This window comes from Tupaia chinensis, unplaced genomic scaffold (genome assembly GCF_000334495.1).
Source record: "Tupaia chinensis unplaced genomic scaffold, TupChi_1.0 Scaffold139897_1, whole genome shotgun sequence".
Lineage (NCBI taxonomy): Eukaryota > Metazoa > Chordata > Mammalia > Scandentia > Tupaiidae > Tupaia > Tupaia belangeri.
The window spans coordinates 6,195-24,957 of NW_006199776.1; positions in this window are offsets into that span (position 1 = coordinate 6,195).

Sequence of the window (18,763 nt, forward strand, 5' to 3'; positions counted from 1 at the left end):
ACTAAAAATTATTGCGTGACCTGGCCCTGCTGGGGAGTGTACTTTTTCTGTCAACCTGTCTCCCTCACGTAAGCATGAAACCTCTGGCATTAAAAAAAAAAAAAAAAAAGTCAAGGAGTCAGAAGGCCATAGCCTATGGGCCAAAGATGGCTTCCTGTCAGTTTTTTGTGAATTGTTCATTAGGACATGGCCATGCCTATTTGTGTGTGGTTGCCTATGGCTGTCGTGAGATGATAAGAACAGCATTTAATAGCTGCAGCAAAGACTTGATAGCCCAAGAAATCTAAAATACTTATTGCCTGGCCAAGATAGGGCTGGCTTCTCATACTGGAGAAAAAATCAACTTTGGGTGCTTGTAGAGATTCCACAGGAGGACCCACACCTGGCCTCTGTTTCTATTTTTGACACACTGGATCTGTAAGAGACAGGGCTTGGCTAAGCCATCTGAAGCTGGATTTTATAAAGTGTCTCTCAGGAGCGCCCCTGTTCAAAACCACGCACAGACACACCTTAGAGAAGCGTCTGTAGTCCATGTGTAGGATATCTGCTGATTCTCAAATATAGCCACTGACAAGTGACAACTGCCAGTCAGGCAGAATTCACATAGAAATTCCACCAATCACAGACACAAGCTAAGAGGAGGCAGTCCAAACGACAATGGCCAACGTCCTAATTCACCATTAGAAGCTATCTCGGCAGGAAGATTCCCCTTGAAATGCCGGAAGAGTACATTTAGCTGGCTCATTTCATTAAAATAAAAGTGATTTTGGCAATTGCAAAACTTAAAAAGTCTGCGCTAAGAATTTGAAATAGTATCTTTTACATGGGCATGGAATAATTATTTTTGTACTTTTGTATTCATAGTTCCCCAAGTATATTTCAGTGTGCTCATATACATATTTATATATCTAGCTACTTAGGTATTCCCAATTTCAAACCTAAAAATTCATAGGCTAATATATATTCCAATTTAAGTTCTGGGCTAAAATCGCATAGAGTTCTTTGTATTATCATAGCTGCATATAATTTACTGCTCATGTATTTATTCAGTGAATATTTCTTAGGAGTGCCATGTTCCAGGCATGATAGAAATAGTGTCCAGTATGGTAAGAGGAGCACCAGGCCCAGCAGTCAGGGCTGTTAGAATTCCACCTTCCTAAGCTGGGGGAATGTAGATAACTCACTGAGTGCCTATGAGACAAAATTTAGGTTTGTCTATAATGAGAAGTATGATATTTTTCCTTTGAGGGAATTGTTATAAGAATTATGACTGGGGGGACCAGCAGTTAGCGTAACGGCTATGTCGCTGGACTCCCATGTAGTCAACCGCAGATCGCCTTCGGACCTGGTGGCTTAAAACACACGCCAGGTGTGTGTGCGTGCGTGCCCAAGATCCCGAGAGGAGAATGGAGGAGAAGAGATTGTGGCGTCGCCATCTCCCGGGGAATGATTTCTCTCTCTGTCTCTCTCTGTCTGTCTGGCTAGTACACGCGCCCTATAGCAACAACCTCTCCAAAAAGAATTATGAGTGGGGCTGACCCATGGACTAAGGGAACCAGATCCCACATGGCCAACAGGAGTTTCAGTGTGGGCCCTGGGGGCTTGGGAAATCCTCCTGGGACATGTGTGTGCATGCCTGGAATCCAAACAGGATAGTGAGAAGTGGAGGAGGAGGGCTTGCAGCAGGACTATTCCCCCATGCAGGATGCTTTCTTTCTCTCCCTCTGTCTTCCTCTATTTCTCTGGGGAGAACATGCACTCTCTGGCAATTGAAGAAAAAAAAAGCAATAGGAGTGGAAGTTGTTTTAGTCTGCCTGGCATATATCCTAGTCTCTGTCTTCTACTGGCGGTTAACCCTGGTGCTGACCGCAGCGGTGACACCTAGGTTCCATATGGACTAGTTATAATGACACCCCTGTCCCTGGAAAATTACTCGGGGGGGGGACATTTTTCCCAAGTCAGGACAGTGAGTCCTTTCCAGGACTTTACAACCATAGCTCAGACAAATATCTCTCCCCATCAGGTCAGAAAGCTGGAAGAGAGCAATCTAGGGATGCTTGTAAAAAATGCCCCCACCCCACCCCCAGGTTCAGAAAGACTATGTGATAGGAGAAAATGAAGATGGCTAGAGAGAGACTGAGCCCTCAGCTCCGGTCCCTGGAGCACTGCGGCTGTCCTGGGGCTCACACTCTGACACACTCTCTTTGAAGCCAGAATCTTAGCTAATGCTTTACAGCAAGGCTTAGCAAAGCAAAAGTAAGAGCAGAGAGATGTTCATTGCTTTGCTCTACCTCCAGGTGTCTGGAAATAAAGAGATGAATAGAATACGGTCCTTACCCTCGAGATGCCTTTCGTTTAGTGTCTTCACTTTATGGACAACAGGGACCTTGTTTCCTTGTTTGTTCTTAACTCCTAGAGCAATGTTGGGCACAAGCTAACTAAACAATAAACATTTGCTAAATGAACAAATGCTTGATTAAATAGCCATAATGTTAACATTGAGTATTATGATAGATATGTAAAGACATATAAGAAAGTCAAGAGGAAAATTACCTGAGAAGGTTTGTCCAAGGAATACGTGTATGTGTGTGTATATATACACACACACACACGCATACATACATACATACACACACACACACACACACACACACACACACAATAGGTAGCTCGTTAAATTGCTGCTGCTAATATAACAAGGATTAGCTGCCCCCCAGTTCTCAAGGAGTGAGAAATGTCAGTGTTCATTTTTTTTCTGTGTTATAATAAAGCAAACTGGGCTCTAACAATCTGCTTACCGAGGTTGCACCAGGCCTGGTGCTGGCATTCACCTGGGCTCTCTGTGCTCTCCTTCAATCACAAAGAACACCCAGACTTAGGAAATCCTGGAAAGTGACAAGAGAAAGGCCCTGGTCTCAGGCCACGATGTCACTTAGTTTCCCGCAGTCCTGCTGTGGACTGCGTGTCTCACACTCCTGGCCAGTACCATCTGTCACCTTGGAGTCACTGCCACAGTCCATTCATGTACTCACTATACTTGGGCTTGGTGCTCAAGATCACAGCATGAAATGCTCAGGTCTCCCCCAAAATCCGCTCTGCACAGCTATTCATGCATGTCTGAGGTGCAACATTGGGGCAGTTCTTTTTAAAATACATTATTTATTTAATTAAATTAATTATTATTATTTAATTTTCTGTAGGGCACCAGAGAGAGAGAGAGAAAGCAAACTACCAGGAGGTCCAGGACTCGAACTCCAATCGGCCATGTGGGAGTCCAGCACCTTACCACTATGCCACCTGCTGGCCCCAGCATTGGGGTAGTTCTGACCCATTGCACCTGAAAAATCATGCAGGCTCTGTCCCTTTGACATTCTGAGAGAAACCACCTCCATAGCAAAATACTTTTCCAGCTTTACATTCCGCAGCTCTTCTTCTTTCTTAAGTAGCAGGAAGAGTGATTTCCTGAATTTGGTCTAGCCAGAAATTCGAAAGCAGCCTGTGCTGTGGCTGGTGTGCCCCCAAACTCATGTGCTGAGATTAGGTGTGAAGGTATTCAAAGGAAATGAACCTCTCGCAATGTTGGCAGCTTAAGCGGCTGGGGTGGAGCCCCTGTTGTTGAGGTCTGGTGGGTTTAGAAGGAAAGGGAAGGAGACCAGAATGGACTGATGGACAGCTCCGCTCCGCTCAGCTCTCCCCATGCATGGCTTTGGGACGCCCCACCCCCAAACAGAAAACCCACTAGGTGTCCAGCTCCGCTCCGCTCTGCTCTCCCCATGCATGGCTTTGGGACACCCCCACCCCCAAACAGAAAACCCACCAGGTGTGGCTCTGGATCTTGACCCTCCAAAGCAAGAGCTAAATAAGCCTCTATACTTATAATACACCCAGTTTCAGGTATTTTCTGTCATTAGCAAGAAATGAGACTAAAACAGCCTGGAACCTAGAACACGAAGCCAAACTCAGGAGAGACAACCGCCTTTGTCTTTCATTGTGAGCCCAAAAGTGATTCTACAGGAAACACTCTCTCAGTCAAAACTTTCTGACACTTCAAAAAAATAAATTGCTCTTCTATATGTATGGAGTCATTTTTTTTTTAAGCATCATGAAGGTCATGATGACGATGTTGATAAAATGAAATGAGAACTGAGCATAAATACATAGTGGCCCATCTTTTAGTTATAAATTTTGGGGAAAAATATCTATTGTGATGCATTTTCCCTAGAAGAAATGTTCTAAGGGATTATGGTAATTGTCAGTTTGAGTTCACTAAAACACAATTGTTCTTGCTACCTCAAACATTTGAGACAGTTGGGCTCATGTTCGATTCAGGCATAAATAAGCATCAGCAGTCTAAACCTTCCCCAGAAGAAAGGGAGAAGACTTGAACTCAGCCAAGTGAAGGTGGCGCAAGAAGGCATTACACAGAGACACGCATTCTATACGCTCCTTGTTCATTCCAAGAATGGCATAGAGCAGGGCTTCCAGCTGCCATCCAGCTTTGACGCCTCTTCCCTGAAAGCTTCTTTGACTGGAGGCCCAACTGCAAACCCACCGGCAGCCCAGCCATTTTTGTGTCCGCTGGTGATGAGCAATTACTGAGGCGCTCCTCCGGTGCCCTTCCCTCAGTCCTGGCCCTTCAGGGAGCTTCAGTAGCATGAAATGAGCTGCACTCGCTCTTCCTGGGTTACCTGTGGTCAAATAGAAAGAGATAACAGCCTTCGGATCATAATTTATTAGGATCAAAGGAGGCATTAGCATGAATAGCCTACTTCAACAGAAATGTATTTCTGAGCAAAAGCTTTCTTGCTTTCTTTCTTTCTTTCTTTCTTGAGAAATGTATTTCTGAGCAAAAGCTTTCTTTCTTTCTTTCTTTCTTTCTTTCTTGGAGCTAGGCAGATATATTTCCTCCTGGAAGGAAACACTGGCAATTGACTCAGAAATTATAAATGCAAGTAACCGAGCAGACTTTCTGTCTTTTGAGTGCAAAAAGTTCTTTCAAAGCAGAAAAAACAAAAGCTCAGTGTCCAAATAAGTAGATATTCCCCAAACCGACCGAGAGGCTGGTATTATTCACTTTGACCTGAATTTTAACTCATTAGGTACCTCGCTGTAAAACTCAAATGAAAATATCTAGCCCGTAACGTGATAACGCCTTTCCTTAGATTGTCATTGCCTTAAAATAGAATTCCTCCTGCCAGCCTAATGGACTATTTTCTTATTTTATTAGCGTTAGCAATTCATGAGATGTGATTAATCCTGAGCCATTTTCTGTTCTCTTTAACTTAGGTATTATGAAAATGAACTATCAGAGTTTAAATGCATTATGTATGTTATAAAGAATAGCATTTGCTATTGCTTTGTCCTTTAAAATATTATCTAATTTGATTGGTTAATGAGAAAAAAAATGGGATCACTGCCCGATTCTCATTTAGAATACATAAAAATTGCAGAAAGTGTTGTATTTCACTAAATATATTGGCTATTAAATCTTACAGTCTTGTTCTTGTCTCAAAAGTAGTAATAAAGAAAAGAAGGTATGGAATTATTTCATCATCTGGACAAAATGTATAAGAATCTTAAAATTCTGTAAAATTAGCATATCTTGCTAAAACTTATGACTTTGAAAATAAAAGATACTTACTTCCAAAACTCACACCCAAATTATCTAGCAAAGTGAACAATGGTCAAAGCAGTATACACTTTGGAAGTTATTCTGTAAGGGCAGTTAACTATGGGGTCTATGAGCCAAGCAATTGGGTTTTTAAAATCAAGGTATGCAGGGGAAAGTGAATAATTAGCAAATATTTATGCTACATAGTTTAGGGTTTTTTATGCATATTGTTTTATGCAATATAAAAATGCAGCTATAATTCGCACAGTGACAGAATAAAATAACAAGCATCTTCTCAATCCAGTCAAATATTGGTCCTAAGTTCCAACTGTAAATGCTTACTTCCTGGTAAACATCTTTACAGAAGTGTTAGTCGGAAGTGTGGACAATGAAACATTCATTTATTTTGGCCAATAAGAGCAGAAAACTTTCTTGGCTAACATTTCCAGATTCCTGCCAGTTGCTAAACCTTGGCTAGCACTTACACAACTGCAGGAAGAAGGGCAGAAACATTTTCAAAATATTTGTTTTGCAAATATTACTCACCATATGGGTTTGACTCAAAAGGTCATGAATTCCCAAGTATACTTTTACACATTTTAAAAATACTCATGCCATTGCAAACAAAACTTCTTAGCCTCACTTGAACTTATTAAGATGTGAATATGTAACTAGGGTTGTAAAGTAAATGTTTAGTCGCAAGAAATGTTTTATTTATGCTCATTAAAGTCAATTTTAACTTAAGTATACCTTGTTTGAGAGCATTTTGACACCTAAAATTAAATTGTACTGGCTTCGGAATCAGAATTTAGATCATGTCGAATAACTTTCTTGACCAGCATGTATTCTTTTACATTCTGCTACTTTTATTTTCCAGTGTGAGAGGCAAACGCCTACCATACAGACATTGAAGTAAAAACAGTCTTCCCCCATCCACAATTTCAATCTCCTGTATGTTCTATGTCACCAAACCCCTGTGTGTGGCCGAGTCCTGTGCACGGGCACCCAACCCAGGCTGCCCCACCTCGGCGCCACGCCCGGCAGGTGGCCACTGCTGCTGGGTGGAAACTGGCTTCGGCACAGCGCGCCTGCGGCACAGCGGCTTTTCCAAGTCCCCTTCTGCTGCTCCCAGAGCAGAGGAATGGCTTTCCACTCGCAGAAGTAGCAATTCCAGGGAAAACTCAGCGATGATTACTCCTTTGCACGCCAGCGCCTGCAGTCTGGAGGGAAGGTCTGCGGAGTCCCTCCAGGACCTCCTGTCACGGTCACGAGTGGGGGTGAGGTCCAAGCAGTGTCTTTAGGAAGAGCTGTCCTTGTAGAGCCGTAGTTGTAGCTGTTCTGTTCTGCCCTCTGCTATGACCTCAGCATATAAGGAAGAAATTATAATACAGTGGATATTCAAGTTTTGAAGGAATGAATAAAGAAATGAAGGAAGAAAGGAAGTAGCATATACTGCCCTATTCTCTGTCCACAGGGAAGTATTGGCTCTACCGAGGAGTGTGCTCTAATGAACAGTGTGATTTCCTTTCCTTTCCTTTCCTTTTCTTTACTTTTTATTTTTTTTTTTTCCATAGGGTGCATGCGCTAACCAGAGAGATACAGGGAGAAAGAGAGGAGAAAAGTGAGAAAGCAACCCCTGCCCGAGGAGCTTGCCATGCCACGATCCCTTCTCCCTCACTCTCTCCTGAGGATTTTGGATCCGCACGCACATGCACCCAGCGTGGTTTTCAAGTCAAAGGGCCTGGGACTCGAACTGAGCAGGCGGCCGTGTGGGCTCCAGGCACCTTAACCACCACGCCACCTGGCTGACCCCAACAGCGTGACCCTCTAAGATAAGTGCATGGAGATCAGAATGATGAGCCTTGTAGCTGCCAGCCTGCTGCAGAGTGTCAGCCTCTGCTGATGCCCACTGACGCGCTGCCTCAGGAGGCCCCCTTCTCCTAGAATTGCTGCAGAAGTATCACCAACTATCACCTCACGTAAAGAATGAGGAGATGTGGGACAGCAGGAGGCCTGGTGGTTAGGGGCACAGGACTCCCACATAGCAGACCACAGTTCAAGTCCCGGACCTGGTGGCTTGCTTTCTCGCTTCCCACTCTCTCCCTCTGTCTATCTCTGGTCAAATTTAAATAAATAAATAAATAAATCTTTAACAAAAAAGTGAGGAGGTATCCTTGAACCCCAAATTCTACTGACAAGAAATTGCCTGAGAAAGATGGTTAACTCCCAACACATGATAACTTTTATGAAAGAGGAAAGAAGGCATGGCTGCAGGACCAAGAGCCGGGGGCTCTGGATCAGAGGTCTGCAGGGCCCCCCTCCAGCCACTCTCATAAGTCTTTTTTTACATCCTCCCAGCAGAGGCGATTTGGCACCTTCTCAGTGTCCAGCAGGGAGAGTCCCAAATGTGAGCCCACTGCTCCCGGTTGGCCTCGAACCCAGCACTGAAGTCGCCCTGCTGTCTGTCTTCGCTTGCTCTTATCAAAGCCTTGGGGACTCTGCTGAAGGTCGCGCCCTTGACCAGGAACAGGAAAACCAGAGCAAGGACATAAAACTCCTCAACCTCAGCGGGCAGGGAGGAAGGGGGAGTTGGGGATACAATTCCCTTTCTTTCCAGATAAATGCTACGTTCCATGTGTAATTTGACCAACCTTATCCAGATCTTCATATGCCAGGGAAAAAGACTTACTTTCCTAAATCAAGCAATACTTAAAATCCCTTTATGTTTAAAAGCTCAATCAGTCCACACGCGCACCTGTATTACTTGTCTATGGCTACATCCAGGAAATAACCCCCAAATGTGGTGGCTTAAAACAGCAAACGCATTACCTCAGCCCGTGTTTCAGGGTCAGGAATGCATTTGTGGAGCGGAAGTGGAGTCCCTGGGATCTGCTGACTGGAGCTTCCCAACGAGGCTGCCGCCCTGGGGACCCTGGGCTGCACGCTCAGCCGGGCCGTTCCCGCAGATGGGGTGAGCCGTGGTCCCACTCTCCTGGCCTCTCTGCAGGGCTGCTCCTCCCCTGGCAGCTGGCTGTCCCCCGGGGCGCCCAGGGCGGAAGCCCAGATGGTTCACACCTCCCCGGGGACTGACGTGTCCTCCATGACAGCCTCAGCTCAAAGTCCAGGATCAGCAGCTCCATCAGGGTCCCGTGTGAACGAGTCACCTCAGGTAGTACATTTCCTATTTATGTGTACATCCATGTGGTGGCAGAGAGACGTCGTCCTCACACGCACACACACACATACACAACATATGATACAGGGACGGGCTAAGACAACCTCTATGGACACTCCTGCTGGAAAAGGCAGGAGGTGGAAGGCATGGGTGTCACTGCTCCACAGGAAGTCCGAACTCCAGCCAGGAAAGCGCTGGGACGTTCTTCAGTAGGTCTCAAGACCCAGGAGCGAGTCTCCTGAGCTCTGCCCTCGGTCCTGCCTCCATGCCATCTTTCCTTTCTCATGAACGTTATCGCGTGTGGGCAGTTAACCAACTTCCTCAGCTTGCTTCATGGACCCCAAGGACGTCTTTTCATTCCTTATGTCCTGTTCCCTTCGCTCCAAGCTGGTGATAGTTTTGCAGCATTTTTTAAAAAATTCGTTTTCTGACATCTCTGTGTATCCTCTGTCCAGAAGAATTTTTAAAAGAATGGTCCTACTATGAATTTGCTTGGAATCCATTCTAGTAAAATAAATAAATCAATAAGCCATGCTGAGGCCAGCAGTTGGTGTGGCGGTTAAGGCGTTGGACCCCACATGACCGATACTGTGGATGGAGACCCAGACACGGCGGCAAAGAGCAATGCCCACAGATATCGTTGAGATATACCGTCTTTAGATGCTCTGATTTTTTTTTTTTTTGGTATCATTATTAAGAGGATCCATGAGGAGCACCTTTATCTTCCTTGGAAACTTCTTCCTAACTGTCTACTATGCTAATGCACCACCTTACATCTTCCCAAGATTTTTTAAAAAGATCTTTACAGCCCTATCCTCAGCTTCGTTGTGCTTTTCTGGCACTGCCCAGGGTTTGCTCCTTGCTTGGAAGCCATTTGTTACTTTAACATCATTTGCCATCCGTACAATTTCCAAAACCATCCATTTCTGACTCATGTTTAACGATTCTTCCCTCGACTTATCTTCCTTTTCCTGCATTTTACAGAAAACATCAAGGAGAAACCAGGCAGCACCTTCACCTCTTGTTTGAACATCTCCTTTGGTAGATCATTCAAACCACTGGGCACACTTTCCACTTTCCACTTTCCACATCACTGCAGCATCAGCGAGACTACATTTTTGCCCCTACATAGCGAGTGTGCCCTTTCCTCCAGCTTCCAGTAAGATACCTTCCATTTTCCGCTAAGCACTTACGAGCGGCCTTATCAAAGACAACGAGGCCCCTCTTGGTAACTCCTTCGATTCACTTTACACCTTGTCCAACATTCTCATCAAAGCCTATTGCCTTTTGAAAAATGTCTCCTAGATTTTGTTTTAATGACACTTCACTTCCAGGTACCCAGATCTGTTTTGTTCATCTATTTCTATGTAACACAAAGTTACTCACAAAATTTAGCAGGTAGAAATCACAAGCACTTATTATCCACAAGTCTGTGAGACAGGAATGGGGATGCAGTTCAGCCACGCCTCAGGGTCCTTCATGGCTGTGACCAGCATGTGGCCCTGGCCGGAGTATCTGAAGGCACCGAGAGGCCTCCTTTCACACCTGCATGTCTCGTTGGCAGACCTTATAGGGTGCTTTCTCCTCAGAGAGCACCCAAAATGGAAGCCATGATCTTTCTACAATTTGCCCTTGTAAGTGGCATCCTGTCCCCTTCCACAACATATTCATTGTGAAGAAGCAAATCCAGCCCACATGTGAGGAGGAGAGGAGTGAGCGACAGGGAGCCAGCTTAGACGCTGACTCCCACAAGAAGTCAAAGGACTGAAAAAATAATTCGTTTATTAAGAAATAAATCTTAGGGACCAGCAGTTAGCGTAATGGTTATGTCGCTGGACTCCCATGTAGTTGACCGTGGTTCAAGTCCCTGGCCCAGTGGCTTAAACTCATGCCAGGTAAGCATGCATACGTGCCCAAGATCCCGAGAGGAAAATGGAGGAGAAGTGATTGTGGCATGGACATCCCCTCGAGGGGTGATTTCTTGCTCAATCGCCCTATAACAAAAACCTCTCAAAAAAAAAAAAGAAAAAAAAGAAAGAAAGAAAGAAATCTTAATCTTGACATTGAAATATTCTCATTCGTGTAACAGGTTTAATGATAAATCATTACTTCCCCCCACACAGGACTAATCATTTGGTTCTGAAGAAAAACATTTTCATGATCAAACTATGTTAAATGATTTTATACCCCCCCACATACAAATTTTAGAATCTAAACATAAACCAATAATTGAAGATTTATTTATGTTTATAGACAGGCTTTAAATATTACAAACCTTGCAATGTAAAAGTCAAGGTCATTACTGTGAAGTATACAGAGAGAAATGGTAAATTATAATTTCTTCCATTTTAATAATGGTGAGTCAAGAAATGCCCTGTGCTTTTAATTAGGCATATAATATAGTTAAGTATATTGTTCAAAATTATGAGGAAAGCAATAAAATAAGCAAAGTAAAAGTACAATAAAATTTGTGTAGAAGGGAGACGCAAAGAAATATAAAGAACATAAATTCATCCATTTTTGAAGACATGAGTTTGAATATATTATATGAAGTCATAAATCAAGCAATGGAACTATAAATACATTGTTTTGTTTTATGATTATGATGAAAAATGTAACCTAAAAATGCTTATAAGGGATGGGAAGCTTGGGTTAGAGAAACTAGTGATGGTAAAATTTACTTTTACTCAATCCCATTCTAAAATGTTTATATTTATTTTAACATCTTTATATTATTTTTTAAAGTAAACAACACAAAAAAATAGCTAACTATAGCACATTAGTGGGTGCTATTTCTTAGGTAAGTGCCACAAGAAATTAATCTAGTTTTCTTTTTTTTTTTTTATTTTGGAGAGGTTTTCACTATAGGGCACGTGCGCTCACCAGAAAGACAGAGACGGAGAGATAGAAAGCGAGAAATCATCCCCCACGGGGGATGGCCACACCACAATCCCTTCTCCTCCATTCTCCTCTTGGGATCTTGGGCACACACACGCACTCGCACGGTATGAGTTTAAGCCACCGCGGTCGACTACATGGGAGTCCAGCGACATAGCCATTACGCTAATTGCTGTTCCCAAGAAATGAATCTAGTTGTTAACTCTTCGTTGTATCTAGTTTCCAGAGATGGACGTCTAATAGGCAAATCCTTCTGATCTCACCACACATCCAGGCTGGCCCTTCGATTTGCCTAAGCCTTGTAGCGTGTGACAAAATGACGCTGCACGACTTCCAAGGCAAAATCCTAAAATGTCTTGCAGCTTCTGCCTGGGTCGATGGAAATTCTCTCCGTGGGAAGTCCGTAGCCATGTAAGATGTCTGACATCCCTAACACTGCAATGCTAGAAGGAATCCCTCTCCAGGAGAGTAGATAGCAACAAGGAAAGAGAGGCTTGGCCGGCCTTCTTGCTCAGAGTTAGACATGCCATGAAGGAAGTTTCTTGGCCTTCTAGTCCATCTGAGCCTCCAGGTATCTCCAACCCCAGCTACCGTGAAGACGCAGTTGAAGACTGCCCAGTTGTTCCTAGTCAACCATAAAACCATATGAATTATGAGTATTATTATTATTATTATTTTGTATAGCAAAGTGGGGAGTTATTGAAAAAAAAAGAAAGAAAATTAGAGCCCTCAAGAAGGGAGGGATCCTGGAAAATGGGTTACTGAGGAGGAACTGGGGCAAGGGGTTTTCACAAATAAGAATTAAAGAATTAATTGTTTTTCTAAGCCGTTAAGTTTTGAGCAATAGATAACTAGAACAACACTTCAGTTCAGGAACTGTTTCTAGTTAAAGGTCAGCTGATAAACTTGCAACGTCTTTCTATCCTCAAATAACAAGCAATGTTTATAGTGAAAGTTTTATATTTTCTGGTTTCCCGGATTCCTGTGTCAATCTTTCTTTACTCCTGGGCTTTATCATCAGGTCCCTTTTTGTTCTTTAATCAAACATAGGGACTTGCCACCCATCCCTAGTTTCCACATTCTTGTCCTCTGTTGTGTCCCTTAGAGGAATATGAATACGGTTCCAGGATAAGAGACATGGAGTGACTATAGATAATTCAGGGAGGAGTCACCGTGGCAAATTAGCCATGCGTTCTGGTCTGAGCTTCAATCCCATGTGTCTAGAAATCTGCTCTGTTGTACCCACAGTTGATCAAGCTCAGAATAAGCAGAAGAGTCACATAACTGAGAGTCATAGAAACCAAATTTATAAGCAGTTAACCTACAGACTCGATGGTAACTTTTACTTTGCATCTATAAAGTACATCTCTCATTGGGGTACGATGGACTCATCAATCACTTGTCATGGCCAGCAGGAAAATCTGTTCAGAAAACAAGATTCTAATCCAATTTTGCCTTGTATACATGGAACCAGAGCAGTGAGGATCCACAGTACTGACCAAATGGCCCATGACACCAAGTTATCCCAGTGAAAGCGTTGGGCTGCTGACAGGCCTCCCTGCTCCTACAGGTGCAGATGGAGGCAGTTTGTAAATGACTTTCTTCTGGACGTTCCTGGAAGGGCAAGTCAATACAGCAACCTTTGCTGTAATCTTCCCTAGAAGTGGACCATTTCCTCTTGGTGGGCTTATTTGTCGTTTCATTACAAAAGAGGCAGAGTGTTACTGACTCTTTTTCTGACCTAGAAAAGGTGAGGTGTCTGAAGTGAACTAACCATGCCTTAGTAAATTACGTTAATTTTGTGCCATATCGGAGTTTAAAGCTGCTTTGCTGGGACAGCCAAGTATGCCCATGAATAATCTGAATGTCACCGCCATGACTCCGTTGAGGGTGCTTGTCTTGCTCTCTTCTCCGTCACTCTCTTGAAAGAAATGAATCAACTTTTTTTTTTTTTGGAGAGATTTTCACTGCAGGGCACGTGCGCTCGCCAGACAGACAGAGAGAGACATAGAGACAGAAAGCGAGAAATCACCGCCCAGGGGGGATGGTCATGCCGCAATCCCTTCTCCTCCATTCTCCTCTCGGGATCATGGGCACACACGCACACACGCCCGGCATGAGTTTTAAGCCACCGGGTCCGGGACACGAACCGTGGTCGACTACGTGGGAGTCCAGCGACATAGCCATTACGCTAACTGCTGGTTCCCTGAAAGAAATGAATCAACTTTGAAAAAAAAAAAAAAAAGAAGCTCGCCACTAGAGAACCCATCCTGCATTTTTATTTCAGGTTCATTGTCCCAAAAGTCAAAACAGAACAAAATAAACAAAAAATTCAGTAAAATATTAATAAATGTCATATTCACAGCAGTATCATAGGACATAAACTGAAAAAGTCAAACAAATAAATCCCAAATGGAAATTTGAGGGGAAGCAAACTTTTATTCATTCAAAAAGTAAAATAAAGCTCCATTACAATGAAGCAATTGTTTCTTAGAGATACTTGCTTTATGTAGCCCTAGCTGAAGCGATCCACTGGAAGATGTGCTGGAGAGCCTGTGTGGAAATATTTTTACTTCAATATTCAGAGCAACGCACCTATTTGAAACAAGGGACTCGGGCCATTAAAATGATGTAAAACATCACATGATGTTTACACTGTAGTGTTCATTAACCTAAAATTTAATTATTCAAATAGAGACGGATCAGTACTGAGAATGTCAACGCGTATTTCTTTCTTATTTGTAGTCGCCCGAGTACCTCTTCCCATAGGAAAGTAATCATGAGACAGGATCTACCTAGCGCCAAATTCATGAAGGTCGTGTTTACTTTGCTTTCTTCTGACTTCCCAGGACTCAGAGAAAGCCTTCCCTCACCTACTCCAGGAAAAGATGGAGCAAAGAAGGAACTAGCCTCGAGAGTTTCTCCTTTTCTGCCAACAGTTCTATGAATGACAAGACAAAATCCAAGGAAGAAGGTCGACGTCAGAGGGTTCGAGCCATCCCAAAGTGTGTTAGACCCTCTGAAAACAGGGCAACTGAAATCTTAGCTATGATTGGATAACCTAATGCAGGATACTCGGAACTTCTCGTGGTAATCATATCCCTGGGGATCTGTAAAGTCCCAAGGTCTCTCCTCATTAGGAACCCACTCATTATTGTTGGTGTATTAAGATGTAAAACAAGATATATAGCTATACAAACACACACACTAAAATCATTATAGTCAGAGAGATGAACTATTCATCGCCTCACATTTAAAAAAAATTTATTCTATTTATTTTTATCATTCTTATTTTTAATTTGACCACAGAGAGACAGACAGAGAGAGAGAGAAAGTGACAAAAGTTCCCAGCTCCAAGACTAAAACCATGGTTGGCCATGTGTGAGTGCAAAGCCCCAACCACCGCACCACCTGCCAGCCCCCATCTCCTCACGTTTTTAAGTGTTGGAATACATTTAGAAATGATTTGCACAGAACCAAAAGATGGCACAGCAATAAGGCAACTGGGCCCACATGGGGAGGTTCTGGGTTCACATGCGGAACCCCTGGGATTCTGAAAATGCTAATCTAACCGCAGCATTGCTTTCAAACTTTATAGTATCTCAACTAGCCACAGAATAACATCAGACGGCAGTTTTAAACCTAGAACTCTTATTTTCACTAAATGTACTCAAAATCCACCAATTCATCTGTCTTTCCAAAGCATGACAGCAAGCCCCCACCAGGCATTGATGACAAAAAGATAATAAAACATTTCCATTGTCAAGATATGCCTGACTCGGTGACTGAAACTTCCTCGGCAGTCTTCTCTCACCACTGCCCCAGTGCCTGCTGGTCTGATTCACACACAAGGCCCACATTCTGAGCAATAGCCACACTGCTTCTCTCTCCTCACTCCTTCAACATGCTGCATCCTTTCGTATGTAGGCCCATCTCCTGAGATACCCATGTTCACTTTCACCTCCTAGGGAACACCTAAGAAAGTCACGTTACATGTGATCTCTACAAGTCAGCTCATACCCATTTTCTGGGCAGCCTCTCAGATCAATCCAACCGAGTATTGTTTTTAGGAATACTTTACAGATGAAGAGGCCAGGAGCCAGAGATTAAAAGTTGGTCCAAGGGGGCATAGCTATAAGTGGTACAGCCAAAATTTGAACACAATGTCTCTGATTTCAAATCCAAGACTCCATTCTATGTAATTCGCTTTGTTTTGTTTAGAGTTTTGTTTTGTTTTCCCATAAGATACACATGCTTACCAGAGAGAGACGGAAAATGACAAATAACTCCCTGGGAGGATGACCACACCACAGTGCCTTCTCCTTCATTCTCCTCTCAAAATTTTAGGCACACACACTCACGTGCCCAGTGTGTTTCTCTGGCCACTGGGTCCAGGATTCAAATCCATGGAGTTGACCATGTGAGATGCAGCACCTTAACTGCCATGCCACCTGCTGGCCCAATCTTCACACTCAGACCTAGTCATGAGTTTGAGGTACCAAAGAATTTCCATTTTCTCAATCCTCAGAGAGATTTTGAGCTGTTATCTCCAGATGCTTTCCGTCAACTAGAGAAAAGCAGTGCCGTCAGGAGAAACAGTGGTTCACACACAAAGACCTGGGTTCTGCTTCCATCTTTGACCCTAACTCTCCACCGAAGTGTGCGTGTGCTTCTCTGCATCTGCTTCCCCATCTCTGAAGTATGCCTAGGGATAACTGCACCGTAATTCAGCCACACTAAATTACGTGCCCTTGTGCAGATATTTCTTCCCACCCCCAGTTCTTCGCTCAAATTGTTACTCGTGCCCCGAGACACCCACCTGCTTAGTGCCCTCCCTCCTGCAGCTCATGCTGACTCCCTCTCCCCATCAGACTAGCACACGGTTCAGCTCAAAGAGCCTTTCGAGAACATGTGTCTGTGACGAGATTAAAGCCCTCAGAAGTGTTCATGAGAAGCTTCAACCTCATCCTGTGAGTAATGCAATTCACCTCTTGCCTTTGCCTTCAAGTATCATCCAGTAATAAGACTGCACGTGGAAAGATGTCCATTATCCAGAGAAACATGGGAGGGGTGGGGACAGGTGGCAGCAGGGGGTGGTGGTTAGGGTGCTGGGCACCTTGAAAATCACACCAGACATATGTGTGCATGCCCAAAATCCCAAGAGGAAGCTGGAGGACAGGGGATTGCTGCGTGGCCATCGCCCCCAAAGGAGATTTCTCAGTCCCCCCCCCGCCCCCCCCTATGAGTGCACGTGCCCTATGGCAAAAATCTAAGAAAAAAAAGAAAAAAGAAACATGGCTAAAGGGCATACAGGTTTTATCTGCATAACATATATTTAGAAGAAAACTCCAAATTCTTCACAAGCACCTAACTTTTTAAATAAATCTTTGAACCTCGCATTCTGAAAGTCCAACTTTATTATAACTGACCAAATAGCAGTTTTCAAATTTGTTATTTGATTTCCCTTACAGAACACATCAGTGAAATTTTACATATCTTTAAATAGAATTCTCTGAGGAGCAAGGGGTTTTAGGAAAGATATGATGGAACTTACAAGCCAGCACAAACTGCTTAAGGGAAATTCATTAAAAATTGCTTTCACTTCTCTAAGAGTTCTTGCTTTGAAAGCATGTAATTTTACCTCAGAAATCCTTCATTTATTCTGGCTTCTACGACTTCACATTTTCATCTTTGGTGGGAGCTATGCAGGGCAATGGCCTCCGAGGGTTTTCTGATGACAAACACATGCTAGATCTGCACTAGTCAACAGGTAACGACTCTTCACATCTGGCTATTGAGCTGAAAATGTGGCTACTGCGACTGAGAAGCTGAATGCTTCATTTTAAGGAACTATGCATGTGCTAGCGGTCATTTACTGAATAGCAGGGGGTTAGTGAATATCTAATACATAATCTCCATTTCTCCACTTTCTTAACCTTAGATATCATCTTTGGATATTATTTTCCAAACGAAATAATTAGAAGTACTATGTATCAGACTATAGAGAAGCCAAATCACTTTATTTTTTACCACCTATACTGTTTTTGTAAATGATCTAAGGTAACTATACTCAAACATGTCACTTGTATCTTGCTACAGAGAATATAGTCACATCTAGCTCGACGCCAAGTTTCTCATAAATGCAGGAGAAACTTACATATCACATGATGAGCACTCCTTACTTACTGACCAGGACCCATTTCTGTCCCTATGTCTCTAAGAGAGCTGGGTGATAAGGAAGCAGACCGACGTCTTATGGTGTCCCGGTGCCATCGCAATGTGTTTTTCAATAGAAATCACCTGACACCACACTACAATAATATAATTCTGCCACGCCAAGAGCATAGATTTGATAAGCACCAGAAAGAGATAAGACACACAGCAAAATAATAGAAATCCAGCGTGATCAGTTTTGTTTATTCTGAATACGACTATGGGTACACAATAAAGTTCACATTTATTTTTGGAGAGATTTTTTTGCTATAGGGCGCTTGCACTTGTCAGAAAGACAGAGAGAGACAGAGAGACAGAAAGCGAGAAATCATCCCCCAGGGGGGATGGCCATGCCGCAATCCCTTCTCCTCCATTCTCCTCTTGGGATCTTGGGCATGTACACATATGCGCCTGGCGTGAGTTTAAGCCACTAGGTCAGGAACTCGAACTGTGGTTGACTACATGGGGGTCCAGCAACATAGCCAATATGTCAACTGCTGGTCCCAATAAAGTTCACATTTTTTAATGAAATATGCAGTCTTGCATAATTGTGAAAGCTTTGTGTGGTGAATCCTAACTGATTTCACAAACCAAAGATTGAGAAAGAAAACTCTTGGGACTCACACAAACCAACAGGATTTCCCAGTTGAGAACAGGTCACGAAAGTCCAAGAACTCATTAAATAGGTAAGTTGGGCAGCAAGGAGTGGTGTATTACTTCTCTTTGAGCCCACACCATGAAACTCATGCCAAGTGCATGTGTGCGCATGCCCATGATCCCAAAAGGACAATGGAGGAGAAGGGACTGTGGCATGGTCACACCCCCAGAGGGTGATTTCTTACTTTCCTTCTCACTGTATCTTTCTC